Here is an 18256-nt window from a genome sequence, read left to right as displayed (position 1 = left end):
TTTGGGGGAAAGATTTGGTGTTTAAATTTGGGACCTAAAAGGCTAGACTGCATAAGCATGGGAGTTTTTTCTTTCTTTTTAACCTTGTCAATTTTGTCTTGAATTTCTGCATCTAACAAATTTTCCAGAAAATAGAGTTTCCTCCGTTTCTTTGTGTAAGGTGAATTGTTGGATGCAGGTTCAAGAGAGGCGGTCTTTGTATTGTTTTTGAGATGACTCAGGGTCTTGTCTCCCTCTTGTACATTTGAAAAAAGCAGTTTAATGAACGGTAATAACGTTGATTCTACATCTTCTAGATTTCCCTCTGAGAAGTAAGGCAATATGTAATTTAGTGCACTAATAACATCACTTTTGTCATTGAAGTCCACCTGCTTGTTCATGAAGCCTGACAAGCTGATGCCATTTTTATCTGCAGGTGTCTCTGGCTCAATAGTCAGCTCAGTGCTGGTGTGCTGCTTCCGGGCTTGTAATACCTTCATGAGCGTAGATCCTCCTGTATTCCCTAGAGATGCTTCTTCAACTGTGAAAAAGGAAGAGTGTTTTTTTTTCAGGATATTATGAGGGTACAAACATTTTAGGTATATTTTATGTCTTTGTGCCCTTTATGTCTTTATGCCCTTGCCCTCTACAATGCTCACTGCATCCATTAGTTGTGAGTTTAATTCTCCCAACCCCCTAATTCCTGGAGAATATTACTACCCTGTTAGCACCACAGTGTTGAACAGTCAGTGCCCAATCCTAACCTAGTGTTGGAACTGTCACCTCTTGATATACTGGACATTGAACTACAACTTCCTTAGGTGGCTTTGGAGGTTGAATTGGAGTCTCCTGCATGACTGGAGAAAGTTCAACATGTGTAGTGGGTTCTGGAGTTACGGCAAGCTCCAGGTCCAAAGGTCAAAGTGTGACAGTGGGCGATATTGGATTCTGGACTTGATCCTGACCTGTTGTTGGAATTGTAACCTCTTGAGATATTGGGGGTTGAGCTACAACTTCCTTAGGTGGCTCTGGAGGTTGATTTGGGGTCTCCTGCATAATTGAAGAAAGTTTGAAATCTATAGTGGGTTCTGAAGTTATGGTAAGCCACAGGTCCAAAGGTTGACCTGTGACAGTGGGTAATGTTGGATACTGGGCTTGATCCTGACCTGGAGATGGAACTGTCATCTCATAATTCACTGAAGGTTGAACTACAACCTCCTTAGGGGGCTCTGAAGGCTGAGCTGGAAACTCCTGCTGAGGTGGAGAAGGTCTGACCTCTTCAGTGGACTTTGGAGGACGGCCCAAGGCTTCCTGCTGGGTCCCAGATGGTTCAACCTCCTTAGGGGACACTGGTGGCTCAGATGGGCCTCCTGTTGAACTGGAGAACGTACTAACTCCTTAGGAAGATGTGGAAGCTGAGCTGTGGCCTCTTGCTGGGCTAGAGAAGATCCAAACATTTCAGGGGGATCCTGAAGGGGGGAAAAGGGATCAGACTGGGTTGCAGACAATTCAGCCCGTTCAGTGGAAACTGTAGAGTGAGCAGTGCCCTCCCACTGGACTGGGTAAGGCTCAGCATTTGTCGTGGGCTCTGCTATAGTGATGGTAATCTCCAAATCCACATGTTTAACTGTGGTTTTAGGCAACTTCGAATGGCCTCTGAAAATCATAGACATATCTAGAGGTGAAAATGTCATTGTATGACTAATCGGACTGAAAACTGTATAGGATGCTGGAGGCTGAGTTGTGTGCTGTTGCTGGCCTGGTGAAGGTCCAACACCCACAGTGGGCTCTTGAGGTAATGCTGAGATTTCCTGCTGGCTTAGAGATGGTTCCTCAATATGCTCTTCATGCTGAGTTGGGACCCCTTATTGGATTGGAGAATGTTCATCTTTTTCAGGGAAGTTTGGCTCTTCTTGGCCTTTCAAAGGTTTAAGCTGCTGAGGGGACACTGAAGACTGAGCTGGGGCCTCCTGTTGGGTTGGAATTTCAACTTCATTAGTGAACTCAGGAGTTGTGGTAACCACATGATCCACAGGTTTTATAGTGACATTGTGTAACATTGAAGGCTGAACTGGAGAAACTGTTACCTCATGATGCTCCAGAGGTTGAGCTATGACTTCACTAGGGAGCTCTGAAGGCTGAGTTGAGGCCTCCTGCTGGGTTGAAGAAGGTTCCACATCATTGACTTGCCCTGAGAGCTCAGCTATAGCCTCTTGGTGGACTGGAGAAGTTCCCACCTCTGTGGTAGGCTCTTCTGCTATGGTGAGCTACTGACCTGAGTGAAATGTAACCACATTGGGCAAGTCTGAATGCTGAGTTTGATGGTTGTCTGGACATGAAACTGTTACTTCATGATGCTCTGGAGACTGAGCTGGTTGCTCCTGCTGGATTGGAGGAGGTTCCACCTCCTCAGGATGTTCTGAAGGCTGAGCTGGAGATTCCAGCTGGGCTGCAGAAGATTCAGTCTCCTTGGTAGGCTCTGAAGTTATGGTAGCCTCCACATCCGGAGGTTTAACTGTAACATTGGGGCAAATTATAACAATGAGGGTGAACTGTCACCTCAGGATTTGGTGGAGTTTGAGCTGTCTACAGGGGACTCTGAAGCTTGAGCTATGGCCTCCTGCTGGGTCTGAGAAGGTTCACTCTCCTCAGGAAACTCAGAAGGCTGAGCTGGCTGCTCCTGCTCACTAACGGAAGGTTCAGCCTCCACAGGAAAGTCTGGAGACTCAGCTGGGGTCTCCCTCTGGGTGGCAGAAGGTTCAAACTCCTCAGGGAGCTCTGGTCTTTGAACTGGGCCTTCTTGTTGGGTTGAGGGAGGTTCAATCTCCTCAGGAGCTAGAGCCTCTTGTTGGGTTGAAGAAGGTTCTACCTCATCATGGTGCTCTGGGGGCTGAGCTGGGGGCTATTGGTGACTTGGAGTAGGTTCAATGTTGTTACCTGGCTCTGGAGTTACTGTAAGCTCCAGATCCACAGGTTTAACTGTGACTCTGGACAAGACTGAGCCCTGAGCTGTAGTTCAACTTGGAGATGGAACATTTACTTCATGATGTATTGACGGCTGAGCTACAACCTCTTCAGTATCAGGTAGCTGCTGAGCTGTGGCCTCCTGCTCTGTTGAAGAAAGTTCAACCCGATCAGGAGGCTGAGCTGGGACCTCCTGTTGGGTTGAAGAAGGTTCTGCCTCCTGGGGGATTGTTCTGGGCTTCTAGCTAGAGTGGAAAAGATTGGATCTTCTCAGGGGTCTCTGGATTTTGAGTTTCATCCTCTAGATGGAATTGGGAAAGTTCAGGGGGCCCTGCAGGCTCATCTAAGTTCTCCAGGAATTCCAGAGGTAGGCCACGAGGATAAACTTTATCCATACTTGGATCTAGATAATCATCATCTTGTAGAGTTTGTTTTTGATGCTGAGGTTTTGATGCAAATTGATTTGAAGTTCCAAAAACCACCTTAGCAACCTGTGGATGCTGAGCTAGACCTTTCTTTAGGTTCTTTGGTGAAATAATAAACCTTGTCTAGAGGTGGAACAAGTATTTCCGATGCCTGGTGATCTGCAGCCTGATCTAGACCTACAGCTTGAATCTTACTTCTGAGTTGAGGAGGCTGAGGTAGGACTTGAGTCTGATCCCAACCTGGCACTGGAACCACCTCCGGGAGCCTTTGTCGTCGAATCAGCTTGTCATTCAGATCCCGATGTGGAACAGCAAACTGATCTCGCCCTGGAAGCAGCTCTTGAGCTGACTGCGTGTCCAGGAATGGAGCCGAAGTCTCAGTCAACTCCTGAGGCGGGGCCAACATCTGGGAAGAAGCAGAGGACCCCAGGTAAGCAAAGCCCTCGGGGTCTGCGGAGGGTCTAAGCGCAGGGGGCGACTCGGGTGGGAGATCAGAGGAGCGGGAAGACCGGCGGTCGGTCGGTCCTCGGGGTTCGGAGGTGAGCGGGACGAGGTTCCAGGCCCACTCCGGAAGCAGAGCTGCCTGGACCAGCAGCCACAACGACTGCCACGTGAGAAGGACCCGTGGGGTCCAGAGGCGCAGCAGGGACATGACGTGCGGAGGCCCCAGCGCGAGCCGGAGCCCAAACACTTGTGGCAGCCCTGCCGCGCGAGCACCCGTAGCAACCGCGCCCCGCCCCGCCCTTCATCTATGACACCTTCATTTACGCAGCAGCCTTTATTTAGCTCTGGTCGTCACTGAGTGGTGCCTGCAGGGCTGTAAAGAATGACGTCCATTCTCCCAGCCAGACATAGGAGGCTTTCCTGGCCTGCCGCTTCTCCCTGAAAGGAAATCTGCCACCTCCCTTAACCCACCACGCCTGCCCGGGGCTGGCCAGCAACGCAGAATGTCCACTCTCGGAGGCCACGGGAGGCTGGACCTCACTGGGCCCCTGTCCTACCTGGCAGGACCTCTCAAGTTAATCACAGTGGGTCCCCTCCTTTCCTGGCCTGAGGGGGCACTCTTCCATCTCTGCTTCTCTAGTCCTAAACAGACAAAGGACCCTTCCCTATGGCACTGCTGGGCTGAAGTCTTGCAAAAGGACTGCTCTAGAGCTCTGGAGACAAAAGGGTCACAGGCCCAATGTGCTGGCCTGCCCGGGGGGACCTCTGTGACCCTTCTGCATCTGGCTCCTTCTGACCCCGCCACAGACCCTGTCTCATCCTGAGACCCAGGACTGTCCTTGGCTCTGAGGAATGAAGACCAGCGAGACTGCGCAAGTGTTCCTGCACCAGGTTCTGGGCAGTACTTGTTGCACGTCTCATTTTATTTTTTTTAATGTTTTTTTTTTTTTTGAGACAGCGTCTCACTTTGTTGCCCAGGCTAGAGTGAGTGCGGTGGTGTCAGGCTAGCTCACAGCAACCTCAAACTCCTGGGCTCAAGCGATCCTGCTGCCTCAGCCTCCTGAGTAGCTGGGGCTACAGGCATGCGCCACCATGCCCAGCTAATTTTTTTTTTCTATATATAAATTAGTTGGCCAATTAATTTCTTTCTATTTATAGTAGAGACGGGGGTCTCACTCTTGCTCAGGCTGGTTTCGAACTCCTGACCTTGAGCAATCCGCCCGCCTCGGCCTCCCAGAGTGCTAGGATTACAGGCGTGAGCCACCGCGCCCGGCCACGTCTCATTTTATAATTGTAAGAAGTTTCTGAGGTGGGCGTGAATGTCCTAACTTTACGGGTGAGCACGTTGAGGTGAGCAGCGTGCCCAAGATCGTGCAATAGGAAACAGCAGAGCTGGGGTTCTCACTCGGGCTGTCTTCCTTTTCATGTATTGGCTTGAACACTGGTTATGTGCCAGGCACTGTGCTGGGTGCTGGGCATAGGCTGGTGAGCAACAACAGAGTCCCCGCCCTCCTGGGCTTATAGGATTGTGGGGGGAGGGACACACAGCAATAATCACGATGTATAAATGCAAAATGACAAACTGAAATAACAGAAGTGTTTGGGTCTCTGATGGTGTGTAAGAGAGAAAGCTGACCTAGCTGGGCACTCAGAAGAGCAGCCTGAGGAATGGTTACCTGGACACAATGCTAAAAGATGACCAAGCAAAGGGAAAGAGAACTGCAAAGTGGGCACGGCATGTGCAAAGGTCCTGGGGTGGGGGTGGGGGAGCACAAAACATTTGAGAAACCCACGGGAAGCAGTGTAGCTGCAGTGCAGAAACTAAGAAAGCAGGTAAGGTTCACTGAATGTTCACTCTGAACAGACTGTTCTCACAACCTTGCAAGTACCCTCTCGTCATCTCCCCAGACCCCTTGAGGCTGGTGCTGCTGGTGCATCCCTATTCTCCAGATGAAGAAACCGAGACACAAAGGATGAATCAATTACCCAAAACCCTCTAGCATGGCGGAGCTCAGATTGAATCCAGGTGGCCGACTCTAGAGCCCACGAGCCCAGCCACTAAGCCACACTGCTTCACAAGAGGGGACAGGGGGTGGGCAGGCCATGCCAAAGCTTGGCATCTTTTCCTTGGGCAGGTGGGATGGCTTCTAAGCAGGGCGGTGATGTAATCAGGTGTGTGTGTGTTTAAATGAGGCTGGGTGGAGTCGGGGTCACCAGGATGTGGGAGGGGCCGGGCTGGGAGCGGCTGCTGTGTCCAGGTGGGAGATATTAGTCCCTGAGGCCAGGGAGGGGCCCTGGCTGGAGAGGAGGAGTGCGGCTAGAGGAGAACTACGGGACTGGGACGAAGGTCAGGTAGGGTGGCAGACAGAGAGGTGGAGATGGAGGGAGCAGGCCACATTCCCAGGTTCCTGGCTGCCCAGCTCAGGGGATGGCGGAGCCTGTTCCTGAGACAGGTGAAACCCTGGAGGAGGACAGGCGTGGGGAGGAGCCCAAATCCAGTCTCGGACTGAGGACTGTCCCAGAGCAGACGTCACCAGGTTGTCAAGGGGACGCTGGGGTTGAGAGTTTTGGGGGCAGTCATGCCTGCTCATTAGTCACTATGTGGTGGGAGTGGACGGCGACATCCAGGAAGGGAGGCCGGGAGAGGAGGGCTGTCCCCACGGGCTCTGCCCCTACTGGCCACGCAGCAGAGAATGGGCTGCTTGGCCAGAGGTAGGAGGAAGACGAGGCTGTGGCATCGTGCAAGCCCAGAGGAAGGGCATGTTTCCAAGGCAGGAGCAGCCAGCAGAGGACAGGGTGTCCCCAAGAGGACGATGACTGTGAAGACCCAAAAGTACCCCACAGATATGATGTAGAATCTCAGTGGTCTGTTGGTGCATGGGGGTTGAGGAGTGAACAGGAGCAGCGCGTGGGGACAGCGAGTGTGGAAGACCCTTTTGAGAAGTGTGGCAGGGACTGGGCGTAGTGGGTCACAGCTGTAATCCTAGCACTCTGGGAGGCTGAGGCAGGCGGGTTGCTAAAGGTCAGGAGTTCGAAACCAGCCTGAGCAAGAGTGAGACACCTTCTCTACTAAAAGTAGAAAGAAATTAATTGGCCAACCAAAATATATAGAAAAAATTAGCCGGGCATGGTGGCGCATGCCTGTAGTCCCAGCTACTCGGGAGGCTGAGGCAGGAGGATTGCTTGAGCCCAGGAGTTTGAGGTTGCTGTGAGCTAGGCTGACGCCACGGCACTCTAGCCCAGGCAATAGAGTGAGACTCTGTCTCAAAAATAAATAAATAAATAAATAAGTTTGGCAGGGGGGGAGGGCAAGGGAGAGGGGAGGGGAGAAGGAGGGAAGAGGGGGAGGAAAGCCAGCAGTTGCAGGGATGTGGGGTTGAGGGAGGATTTTTCAGAGAGAGACTTGAACACGATCCCATGGTTAGGGGAAGGGGCCTGTTGGAAGTCAGAGCGGATGTCATGGGCACCACCCAGAATCCCTCCTCCAGGACCGAGCGTGAACTGCCCCAGCTGCAGGGGTTGGAGGCCACGGCTCTCCTCCGAGCCTCTCTCCAGGATGCGCCCTGGGCTGTGAGAGCCGTGTGGCCGAAATCCGTGCCCTCCCTGCCCCAGCCCTGGAAGGCAGTGGCCTGGCTCCTGGCCACAGTGTGGCACAACGCTGAGGCTGCCCCAGCTCCAGAGCTTCCCGTGGGTGGCTGAGGCCTTATGTGGGCCTGTGTCACAGCTCCATTGTCCCTGGGCCCTGTCCTGCCTCCCCAGCACGGGTGTGGGTCCTGAGCGCATGCCCAGTGAGCTTCCTGCTCTCGGACCTCCTTCTCCCGGGCCTCAACCCCAGACAGCAGTTCAGTGAGCAAGAGAGAGGAGTGTCAGTGATCGTGGATGTTTCCCGAAAGAGATCAGCTGTGCCATCCAGAAATGTCTGCCCCGAGCTTCCAGGGGGGAGGAGGCCAGGGAGGACGGGGTGAAGAAGGTCTGAGCTGGATGATGGGAAAGGTGTTTCCATTTTTCTGGGAGGTGGAGGCAGACCCTCTGCTGAGGGTGGGGAGGTCGGGAGGGCCTGGGGTTTGAGGAGAATGAAGACTCGAGACAGCTGGTGCAGAAAGTGACCCGATGGGACAGCAATTCTACAAACAGACTCACCAGTACCCACACCCACTCTGCCCCCTTTGTGACACCTAATAGAGTTTAGGGGTAGAAGGTATTCAGGCAGCCTCAAATCTCTTCATCAGCCCCGCCCCCAACTTATTGGGACAAAATATTAATTTACTCTCCTCCTAGGCTGGATTCTTTACCCTCACTCAGCCTTCGTTCCCTCCCTGCCCTCCCTGTCAATTGATCTGTTACTCAGCAATCAGTGGACTTGCTGGCCAGTGTGCATAGAAGCTGACGGATACCATGGCACCAGCCTTTGAGAAAAGGAAAGCTTTATCGAAAATCAACTGGCGAGGAGACAGGAGGAAATGCTCAAATCCCTATGAATTGATTTGAACTGATCTGTTACTCAGCAATCAATGAACTTGCTGGCCAATGTGCATAGAAGCCAATATCATGGCACCAGCCTTTGAGAAAAGGAAAGCTTTATCGAAAATCAACTGGCCAGGAGACAGGAGGAAATGCTCAAATCCCTATGAATTGATTTGAATTGATATGTTTTTCAGCAATCAATGGACTTGCTGGCCAATGTGCATAGAAGGCGATATCTGGCACCAGCCTTTGAGAAAGGGAAAGCTTTATTGAAAAGCAACTGGCCAGGAGACAGGAGGAAGTGCTCAAATCCCTGAGCTGGGAGCTGGTTCCGGTTGTATAAGCAGAGGGCAATGAGGCGTGATCTGATTGGATATTGCAATGCCATGATGCTGGCAGGAATGATCTGACTGGATCTTGCCATGGGGTGACACCAGGGCTCAATCTGATTGCATCCTGGATCCTGCCATGCAGTGTCCACTTCTTAATTCAGTCCCTACTCTTTGGTCTGAGCACTTAGGTTCCACTTATCGTTGCACACTTGGTCCATCTGGGCATGCTCATGTTACTTGACCTTCAACCTGGGGGTCCATGGCAACTGAAAAACAATGCACAACTTTCTTACATAAAAGTTGAGCCAGTTTGGTCTGGTGTAGTTACAGGTTTACAAGGCCAATTTCTGCTTTAGTCCTTATTCCTCATTCTGATCCTGATGTAATTTATTTTATAATCTAGTACATTCAGCTGGGCGCGGTGGCTCACACCTGTAATCCTAACACCCTGGGAGGCTGAGGCAGGCGGATTGCTGGAGGTCAGGAGTTTGAAACCAGCCTGAGCAAGAGCGAGACCCCGTCTCTACTATAAATAGAAAGAAATTAATTGGCCAATTAATATATATATAAAATTAGCCGGGCATGGTGGCACATGCCTGTAGTCCCAGTTACTCGGGAGGCTGAGGCAGAAGGATCGCTTGAGCCCAGGAGTTTGAGGTTGCTGTGAGCTAGGCTGATGCTACGGCACTCACTCTAGCCTGGTCAACAAGCGAGACTCTGTCTCAAAAAAAAAAAAAATCTAGTACATTCTTTCATCTTTTCCTTTTTTCCCTTCCCTCCTCCCTTCCATCCACATGCCTATTATGTACTAGACACTAGGAGAGGCATAGGGGGTACAAAAGTGAGCAAAAATAAATCTAGTCTCTGACTTTACAGTTTAGTGGGAAGGATTTATGATAATTATGATATATATGATATATGATATATATGATAATTACACAAACAAATGTGTAATTGCAACTTGATACAGGGTCAGTGAAGGAAAGTTACGTCATGCTAGGAGAGCATACAGCCCAAGGAAAGAGGCCATTCGGCAGAGACAGATCTGAAAGGTGAGTGGCTGTTAGATAAATCAGGAGGTGCTAAAGGCATTCCTAGCAAAGGAAATGCAGGTGCACAGGCCCTGAGGTAGAAAGGGGCCTATCCAATCCCAGGTTCTGAAGATTATGGCTTGAGTTGAAAGACAGGGACATCTTTGTGAAACCAGGAAAGTGGGGTAGGGACTACATCTCGCAAAGCCCTTGTGATTTAGCAAATAATAGAGCTGGAACCCATTCTACTAAGTGAAGTATTTCAAGAATGGAAGAACAAGCACCACATGTACTCACCAGCAAATTGGTACTAACGGATCAACACCTAAGTGGACATGTAGGAATAACATTTATTGGGTGTCGGGCAGGTGGGAGGGGAGAGGAGGGGATGAGTATATATAAACATAATGAGTAAGATGTGCAATGTATGGGGGATGGTCACACTTGAAGCTCTGACTCGAGGGGGGGCATGGGCAATATACGTAACCTTAACATTTGTACCCCCATAATATGCTGAAATAAAAAAAAATACAAGGTGCCAAGTGGAATTTAATTTCAGATAAACAAGGAATAATTGCATGGGATATACTTATAAACAATTATTCATTATCTGAAATTCAAATTGACTGGGTATCCTGTATTCTATTTGGCAACCCTACTTGTAGGTCAAGGTAAGAATTAGATTTTGTTCATCCTGAGAACAAGGTATTAAAGTGTTTTAAGCAGGGAGTGGTATAATCTGATTAGAATCTTGAATAGATCATACTGGCTACAGATTGGAAAGAGACAAAAAAAAAAAAAAAAAAGGCAGGAAGACCAGAAGACCAGGAAACAATTACCATAGTCCAAGTAAGAGAAGGGGCTTGGAATAGGGGTGGCTGTGTTCAGCTATGTTCAGAAGATTAAATCAAGAGTACTTGGCAACCTGCTCCATTCCCACTGCTTTTGATTCCTTCCAGGGCTCTATGATGCCCCAATCCATATCACCTGGGCTCTATCACAAAGTCTAAGATCATATGGGTGGTAGCTTATTTGTCATCCCAAACTTAACACAGCCAAAATAGAAGTCTGGGTCTGGCCTCTCCAAACCACCCCTTGCAAATCTCCCGCTCCCCCTGCCCAGTAAGGAACACCCCGATTCACCTGGCCACTCTAGGTCAACATGTGGAACTTGCCCTCAATTCCTCTCAATCCGTCCCCATCCTGTTGACTCTACCTTCAAATTGCATCCTGAATTGGTCCACTTTTTCCTATCCCCACTATTATCCCCTACCACAAGCCACCGTCTCTTGCATCCAGATGAATGTTCAAAATTCATCTTTCTGTTTCTGCTTTTATTTCCTGGGAGCTGCTCTCTACTCAGGAGCCAGAGTGATCTTTTCAAACAGAAATCAGATCTTAGCTTAAAACTCTTTAATGACTTTTTACTGCATTCAGAATAAAATGCCATCTCTGCACCCTAGCTTATGGAGAGTCCTGTCAGATCAAGGTCCCTGTCTGTCTCACCTGTCGCCTTCAGTTCTCCCTGTCACCTGCCTCCTCCTTGGCTATCACATCTCAGAGGAAAGTTCTTCTCCTCAGAGACTTTTCCTGTGCAGATTGCCTCCCCACACTCAGAACTCTCTGGGAGCAGGAACCTCGTCTGTCTCATTCTCTGCTGAATTCACAGCTCCTAGGCACTGATGAATATTTGTGAAATGCCATGTCAGTTGTAACTCCCCCATCCCACCCCTACCCAAAAAAAGAAATGATTTCTAATTCAGATGTATCACTTGAAATTTTTTAGAAATAAAATAATCAGGGAAATTCCGAGAGAAGGATGTTTGGTTACTCTTTTTCTCTTTCTTCCTTTTTTTTTTTTTTTTGAGACAGAGTCTCACTCTGTTGCCTGGGCTAGAGTGCTGTGCCATCAGCCTAGCTCACAGCAACCTCAAACTCCTGGACTCAAGCAATCCTCCTGCCTCAGCCTCCCAAGTAGCTGGGACTATAGGCATGCGTCACTATGCCCAGCTAAGTTTTTCTATATATTTTTAGTTGGCCAATTAATTTCTTTCTATTTTTTTTTTTTTTAGTAGAGATGGGATCTCGCTCAGGCTGATTTCGAACTCCTGACCTTGAGCGATCCTCCCACCTCGCCTCCCAGAGTGCTAGGATTACAGGCATGAGCCACTGCCCACAGCCTCTTCCTTTTTTTTTTTTTTTTTTGAGACAGAGTCTCGCTTTGTTGTCCAGGCTAGAGTGAGTGCCGTGGCGTCAGCCTAGCTCACAGCAACCTCAAACTCCTGGGCTCCAGTGATCCTTCTGCCTCAGCCTCCCGAGTAGCTGGGACTACAGGCATGCGCCACCATGCCCGGCTAATTTTTTATATATATATCAGTTGGCCAATTAATTTCTTTCTATTTATAGTAGAGACGGGGTCTCGCTCTTGCTCAGGCTGGTTTTGAACTCCTGACCTTGAGCAATCCGCCCGCCTCGGCCTCCCAAGAGCTAGGATTACAGGCGTGAGCCACAGCGCCCGGCCTTCCTTTTTTTTTTTTTTTTTTTTTTTTTTTGCCCAGACTAGAACACAGTGGCATGCATCATCATAGCTCACTGCAACCTCAAACTTCTGGCTCAAGCAATCCTCCTGCCTCAGCCTCCTGAGTAGCTGGGACCACAGGAATGCACCACCACTCCTGACTAGTTTTTCTATTTTTTGTAGAGATGAGGTCTCACTATGTCACTCTGGTTGGTCTTGAACTGGCCTCAAGCAATCCTCCTGCTTTGGCCTCCAAAAGTGCTGGGATTATAGGCCTAAGCCACCTTGCCTGGCTTGGTAATTACTGTTTTGTTTTTTCCTTGAGGATTGGAGTAAAGAATACTTCCCCCAAAATTATCAGCACAAAACAGAGTATTGATTATTAACTGAGTCTTTCTACTGGAGTTTAATGCCAAATAAATGACTATAATGAGAGAATTACATTTCTAATAAAATTCCCTATATTCTAGAAACATCCTACTTTAATTTTTTTACCTAAATCTTTTTGTGCTTTATATATAAAGAAAAAAATGTGCTGAGTTACAATGCATTTTACTAACACTATGTACATATTAGCTGCAATGTGTTCCAAATGATAGCAATTGCTTTGCATATTAAAGTGATCCTTGTGAATTTGTGAAATATTGTCATAAAATGCTTTTTCTTCTTGTAATCTTTGTGGTATCAACTGTCATGATGCTCTTTTTATACAAACACTTATGTGCCATCACATATACATGATTAAAAAAAAATTTATTTGTGGCGGGACGTGGTGGCTCACGCCTGTAATCCTAGCACTCTGGAAAGTCAAGGTGGGGAGATGGCTCAAGGTCAGGAGTTCAAAACCAGCCTGAGCAAGAGCGAGACCCCATCTCTACTAAAAATAGAAAGAAATTAATTGGCCAACTAAAAATATAGAGAAAAAATTAGTTTGGCATGGTGGCGCATGCCTATGGTCTCAGCTACTCGTGAGGCTGAGGCAGAAGGATCGCTTGAGCCCAGGAGTTTGAGGTTGCTGTGAGCTAGGCTGATGCCACGGTACTCTAGCCCGGGCAACAGAGTGAGATTCTGTCTCAAAAAAAAAAAAAAAAAAATGGGATAGAGTTAGCATTTGATCCAGCCAGATGTGGTGGTACAAGCCTGTATCTCAGCCACTCAGGAGGCTGAGGTGGGAGGATAACTTGATCTCAAGAGTACGAGACCAGCCTGAGCAACATACTGAGACCCCATCTCTTAAAAAAAAAAAAGTTGGCTGGGCGCAATGGCCCACGCCTGTAATCCTAGCCATCTGGGAGGCCAAGGCAGGCAGATTGCTTGAGGTCAGGAGTTCAAAACCAGCCTGAGCAAGAGTGAGACCCGTCTCTACTATAAATAGAAAGAAATTAATTGGCCAACTAATATATATAGAAAAAATTAGCCGGGCATGGTGACACATGCCTGTAGTCCCAGTTACTCGGGAGGCTGAGGCAGAAGGATTGCTTGAACCCAGGAGTTTGAGGTTGCTGTGAGCTAGGCTGACGCCCCGGCACTCACTCTAGCCTGGGCAACAAAGCAAGACTCTGTCTCAAAAAAAAAAAAAAAAAATTTTATACCTATTAGGTCTAGACACAATTAGGGCAGAGCATGGTGGCTCATACCTGGAATCCTAACACTCTGGGAGGCCAAAAGGCAGGTGGGTTGTTTGAGCTCAGGAGTTCGAGACCAGCCTGAGTAATAGCAAGATCCCACCTCTACTAAAAATAGAAAGAAATTAGCTGGACAGCTAAAAATATATATAGAAAAATTAGCCAGGGCCGGGCATGGTGGCTCACGCCTGTAATCCTAGCACTCTGGGAGGCCGAGGCAGGCGGATTGCTCGAGGTCAGGAGTTCGGAACCAGCCTGAGCAACAGCGAGACCTCGTCTCTACTATAAAAACAGTAGAAAGAAATTAACTGGCCAACTAATATATATAGAAAAAATTAGCCGGGCATGGTGGCACATGCCTGTAGTCCCAGCTACTCGAGAGGCTGAGGCAGGAGGATTGCTTGAGCTCAGGAATTTGAGGTTGCTGTGAGCTAGGCTGACACCACGGCTCTCACTCTAGCCTGGGCAACAAAGCGAGACTCTGTCTCAAAAAAAAAAAAAAGAAAGAAAGAAAAAATTAGCCTGGCATGGTGGCGCATGCCTGTAGTCCCAGCTACTGGGGAGGCTGAGGCAGAAGGATTGCTTGAGCCCAGGAGTTTGAGATTGCTGTGAGCTAGGCTGATTCCATGGGCAACAGAGTGAGACTCTGTCTCAATAAATAAATATTTTTTAAAAAATAAAACATGTGTCCCAAAGTATGACAAAAGTTCTTAGATTCTTCCTCTTTTTCTAATTTTTGCTATGGAGAAACCATCTTCAGAGGAGTCTGCCTAAATCCCAATAATATTGTTCAATTATTTGCTGTGGTCTGAACATTTACCTCAAAGGTGTTCTGACATTTTGAAACTGGAAAACATATCTCAGAGCATCTTAGATCTTATTTAAAAACCATCAGAACTTTCATATAATATAGAGATTTGGTGGCATACAGATTTCTATAATACCATCCACCTTCTTTGCAAAATGGTCCTTCTACAAATATTCCTTTGACAAAGCACTTACTATACCCCACTCATGCAATGCCTGCATCATCAACTGTTACTTTCCATGACAAATCTATAATGGGTAACATCTTCCCTTTTGAATATGGGCAGGCATCCCTTCCTACCCATTATATAATTAGACTTGTTCATTGTATATTTATACATCTGATTCTGTTCTAGGAATTGAATGAGAGAGGCAATATCTTCCCCCAGTCTTCACAGCTAGGCAGCCAGCAGCATAAACATGACAAACAATCCAGATGGAACATCCACAGCACACAGTAAAATGGACAGGGTCAAAGTTGCCTTTGAAGACCAGCTCTTAAATGTCTCTAACCAGTGATGGATAGCTAGGCCCTGTCCTTGTTCATTAACCTTGATGGATGCATATTGGATGTGGAATGCTTCAAACTGTTCCTAGTTCAGGCTAGGTTACAGAAGGTTCCTGGTTCCCTAATTATAGCCAGTGTCCTTTCCTAAAAGGAGTGTAATGTCCTTTCCAAAAAGGAGTGTAATCTCCTTTAATAGTTTACCAAACTGAGTCTAATTTGCAGATGAATATGCAAGTGTAGTTCCAGCTTTCTCAACCATTAAGTCTTATTTTACCCTAACAGATCAAGTCCACATTCTATTTATTTCCATGGTTTGCAACATAAGTGTAATTCATTCAACAAACATGTATTAAATTCCTTGTCTGGATCAGTCACTAGTGCTGGTGCTATGAATACAAAAATGTAAAGTCATTCATTCAATCAAACAGCACATTTCTGCTGCGTGCCTACTAAGTGCTAGGAAATGGGGATGCACAGGTGAATATGACAGGAGCCTCCAACCCCAAAGAAGCTTATGACATAGTGGAGGAGACTAGGTAGGTAAGCAAACAAATAAAATAATTACAAACTATGAGAAAAAGAAAACAAATATGTTTCTGTATTAACAGAATGATGAACAAGACTTGTTTTAGCCGAGGTAAAAAGGAAGGCCTCTTTAATGGTGTTGTCCTCATCGTCTCTCACCTGGACAACTATAATAGCTTTCTAAGGAATCTCTCTGTTTGGGCCCCAGGACATTTGTACTTGCTGCTGAGAATGTTCTTGTATGACCCTTTTCACTATCTTAAAAATTATTTTTGATTTAAAAATGCTATTTATGTTGTTTAAAAATTACAACAAATTTAGTTATAGTTCTAATTGGCTTTTATTCACAATTCATGAATCAGGGCAACCTGTATTCTACAAAAAAACAGAGTTGCCATTGGGCAATGGCAGAACAGTGGGATTTGCAAGGTGGGAACAAAGAAATAGAATAGGAAAAAAAGCTCATGGTTAATGTCAGGATAATTCTTTTGTAAGGGTTAAATCCAAAGGGATTTCTTATTTTGCCAACTCAGGTAGAGTTGGCAGAGCCTCAGTTTTTTGTTTTTTCTTTTATTTAGAGACAGGGTCTCACTGTCACCCAGGCTGGAGTGCAGTGGCATAATCATTACTAACTGCCACCTTCAACTTCTGGGCTCAAGTGATCCTCCCACCTCCAGAGTAGCTGGGACTATAGGTATGCACCACCACATCCAGCTCTGGTCCTCAGTAATTTTTAAGAATATAAAGGAGTCCTGAAACCATAAGGTTTGAGAACTCCTCTTTTAGTGTCTTCAGGTTGAAGAAGATAGAAAGTACAAGTTCAATATTATGACTAAGCTTTCACTGTTTATCCATTAGTCCCACAAATATTTATAGGAGAGACACTATGCCAGACACTAATGACAAAACCAGAGTTCCCTCAAAGAAATAGAATGAGTTATAGGAATAACTAGACCATCCTGGCGCTGGATGACATGTAACAAAAGCACTGGTACCCAGAAATCAGACTTTTAATTGTCTAAGGCAGTCAAGGAGGACTCCTGGAGGAGAAGGAGAAGTCTAGAAAAAGATCCAAATATGGGAAGTACATACAAACAAGATTCAGTAGAGGGGCTGATTTGCTGGGAGGAAAAGGAAGGTTTCACAGAGGCAGAGATGTCTGGGCTGAAGTTCAATACAGACAGTATTGTTTTTTCTGCTAACAAAGGGGCCACAAATTTGAAACTTAAATTCTTTGGTCCCCTTGAAAAACAAAAGGCCTGTTAGCCTTGTAAGAATTTACTGTAGGCCCTCTGGGAAACCCAGACCAGAGGATCCCTGAGCACAGGAGTTCAAGGCTGCAGTGAGCTATGATACTGCACTCCAGGCTGGGTGACAGAGGGAGACTCTGTCTCTTAAAATAATAATAATAAAAAAAGAGGCCGGGCATTGTGGCTCACACCTGTAATCCTAGCACTCTGGGAGGCCGAGGCAGGCGGATTGCTCAAGGTTAGGAGTTCGAAACCAGCCTGAGCAAGAGCGAGACCCTGTCTCTACCATAAATAGAAAGAAATTAATTGGCCAACTAATATATATAGAAAAAATTAGCTGGGCATGGTGGTGCATGCCTGTATTCCCAGCTACTTGGGAGGCTGAGGCAGGAGGATCACTTGAGCCCAGGAATTTGAGGTTGCTGTGACTAGGCTGGCGCCACAGCACTCACTCTAGCCTGGGCAGCAAAGCGAGACTCTGTCTCAAAAAAATAAAATAAAATAAATTAAAAAAGAATTTCCTCTATTTGAATCCTTCACAATAGCTGGATATTCTAATTTTTCCAGTGTTGTAATGAGGCAATGAGGAACCACGCAAATGGCTATGTGGTGGATGCTTAGCTAAACCGAGGGATTTTATAACACATAGTACATTTGTTGAGTAATTGCCCATTAGATGTTTTCTCCCTAAGAATATACACAATTAAGCTTTTTTATTTTGAATTTTGTACATTAACTATTGAATCAGCCACGCTTATCTTAGAAACACAAATTTCTCCCGGAAATGAAGCCTTGCCAAAAAAACGGCCTCACCTTCATCAAGCTGTCAGTAGTTTGAATTTCCTGTAAACCAGGGAGAGACTTCCCCGCAGGGGCTAGGAGTGCAGGGGGGACAGAGACAACCCGGCAGGCCTCAAAGGCTGCAGAGACTGGAGCTCTCTGGCGGGTTCTGAGAAGCTGGAGGGGATTAAGCACTTCCATTCATGAACAGCACGTTACTGACAGCACATCTAAAGAGAGAAATCTTTTTTCTTTGCCACATTGTTCCACGAGGCCGTGGTAGAAATTCCTAGGGAGTTTCCTTAAAGTAAAAAAGAACCTACTTTATTTACATTCGCCCACTTCCCAAACCCATCCTCTGTCTCTCAAATCCATACAGTTAACTGCGCGCAACACACACGATACCGTTTCCGGGTCTGGCCCTTCCCATCCTCTCCAGAAGCACATCCGGGAGTCGGGGGCGTGGCCTTGGAAGGCGGGGTCTAGACGCAAACTCCAAGCTCCGCCCAGATGATGGCGTATCTAATTCCGTGCGCTCCTTCGGCCCGCCAGAGGTCGCAGGCTGTGAGAGTGGGTTTCTACTTTCGCTAGCGCCCGCCCCCTC

At 47.3% G+C, this 18256-nt stretch overlaps 1 long non-coding RNA gene across 2 annotated transcripts; it reads right to left on the bottom strand.

Annotated features, from left to right (window-relative positions):
• Nucleotides 1-8524: 8524 nt before the first annotated feature.
• Nucleotides 8525-18216, bottom strand: LOC105861641 (uncharacterized). 2 transcript variants are annotated; one of them, XR_012913102.1, is made up of 3 exons: nt 17976-18216; nt 17686-17882; nt 8525-8874 (listed from the first exon to the last, which is right to left on the bottom strand). It is a non-coding gene; the product is annotated as an uncharacterized LOC105861641 (long non-coding RNA). The 2 variants fall into 2 exon arrangements; XR_012913101.1 differs by having other exon boundaries at nt 17686-18216.
• Nucleotides 18217-18256: the final 40 nt, after the last annotated feature.

Source organism: Microcebus murinus, chromosome 18 (assembly GCF_040939455.1).
Source record: "Microcebus murinus isolate Inina chromosome 18, M.murinus_Inina_mat1.0, whole genome shotgun sequence".
Taxonomy (NCBI): Eukaryota; Metazoa; Chordata; class Mammalia; order Primates; family Cheirogaleidae; genus Microcebus; species Microcebus murinus.
The sequence above is the reverse complement of the archived record's forward strand: the minus strand, read 5'-3'. Positions and strand labels throughout refer to the sequence as shown.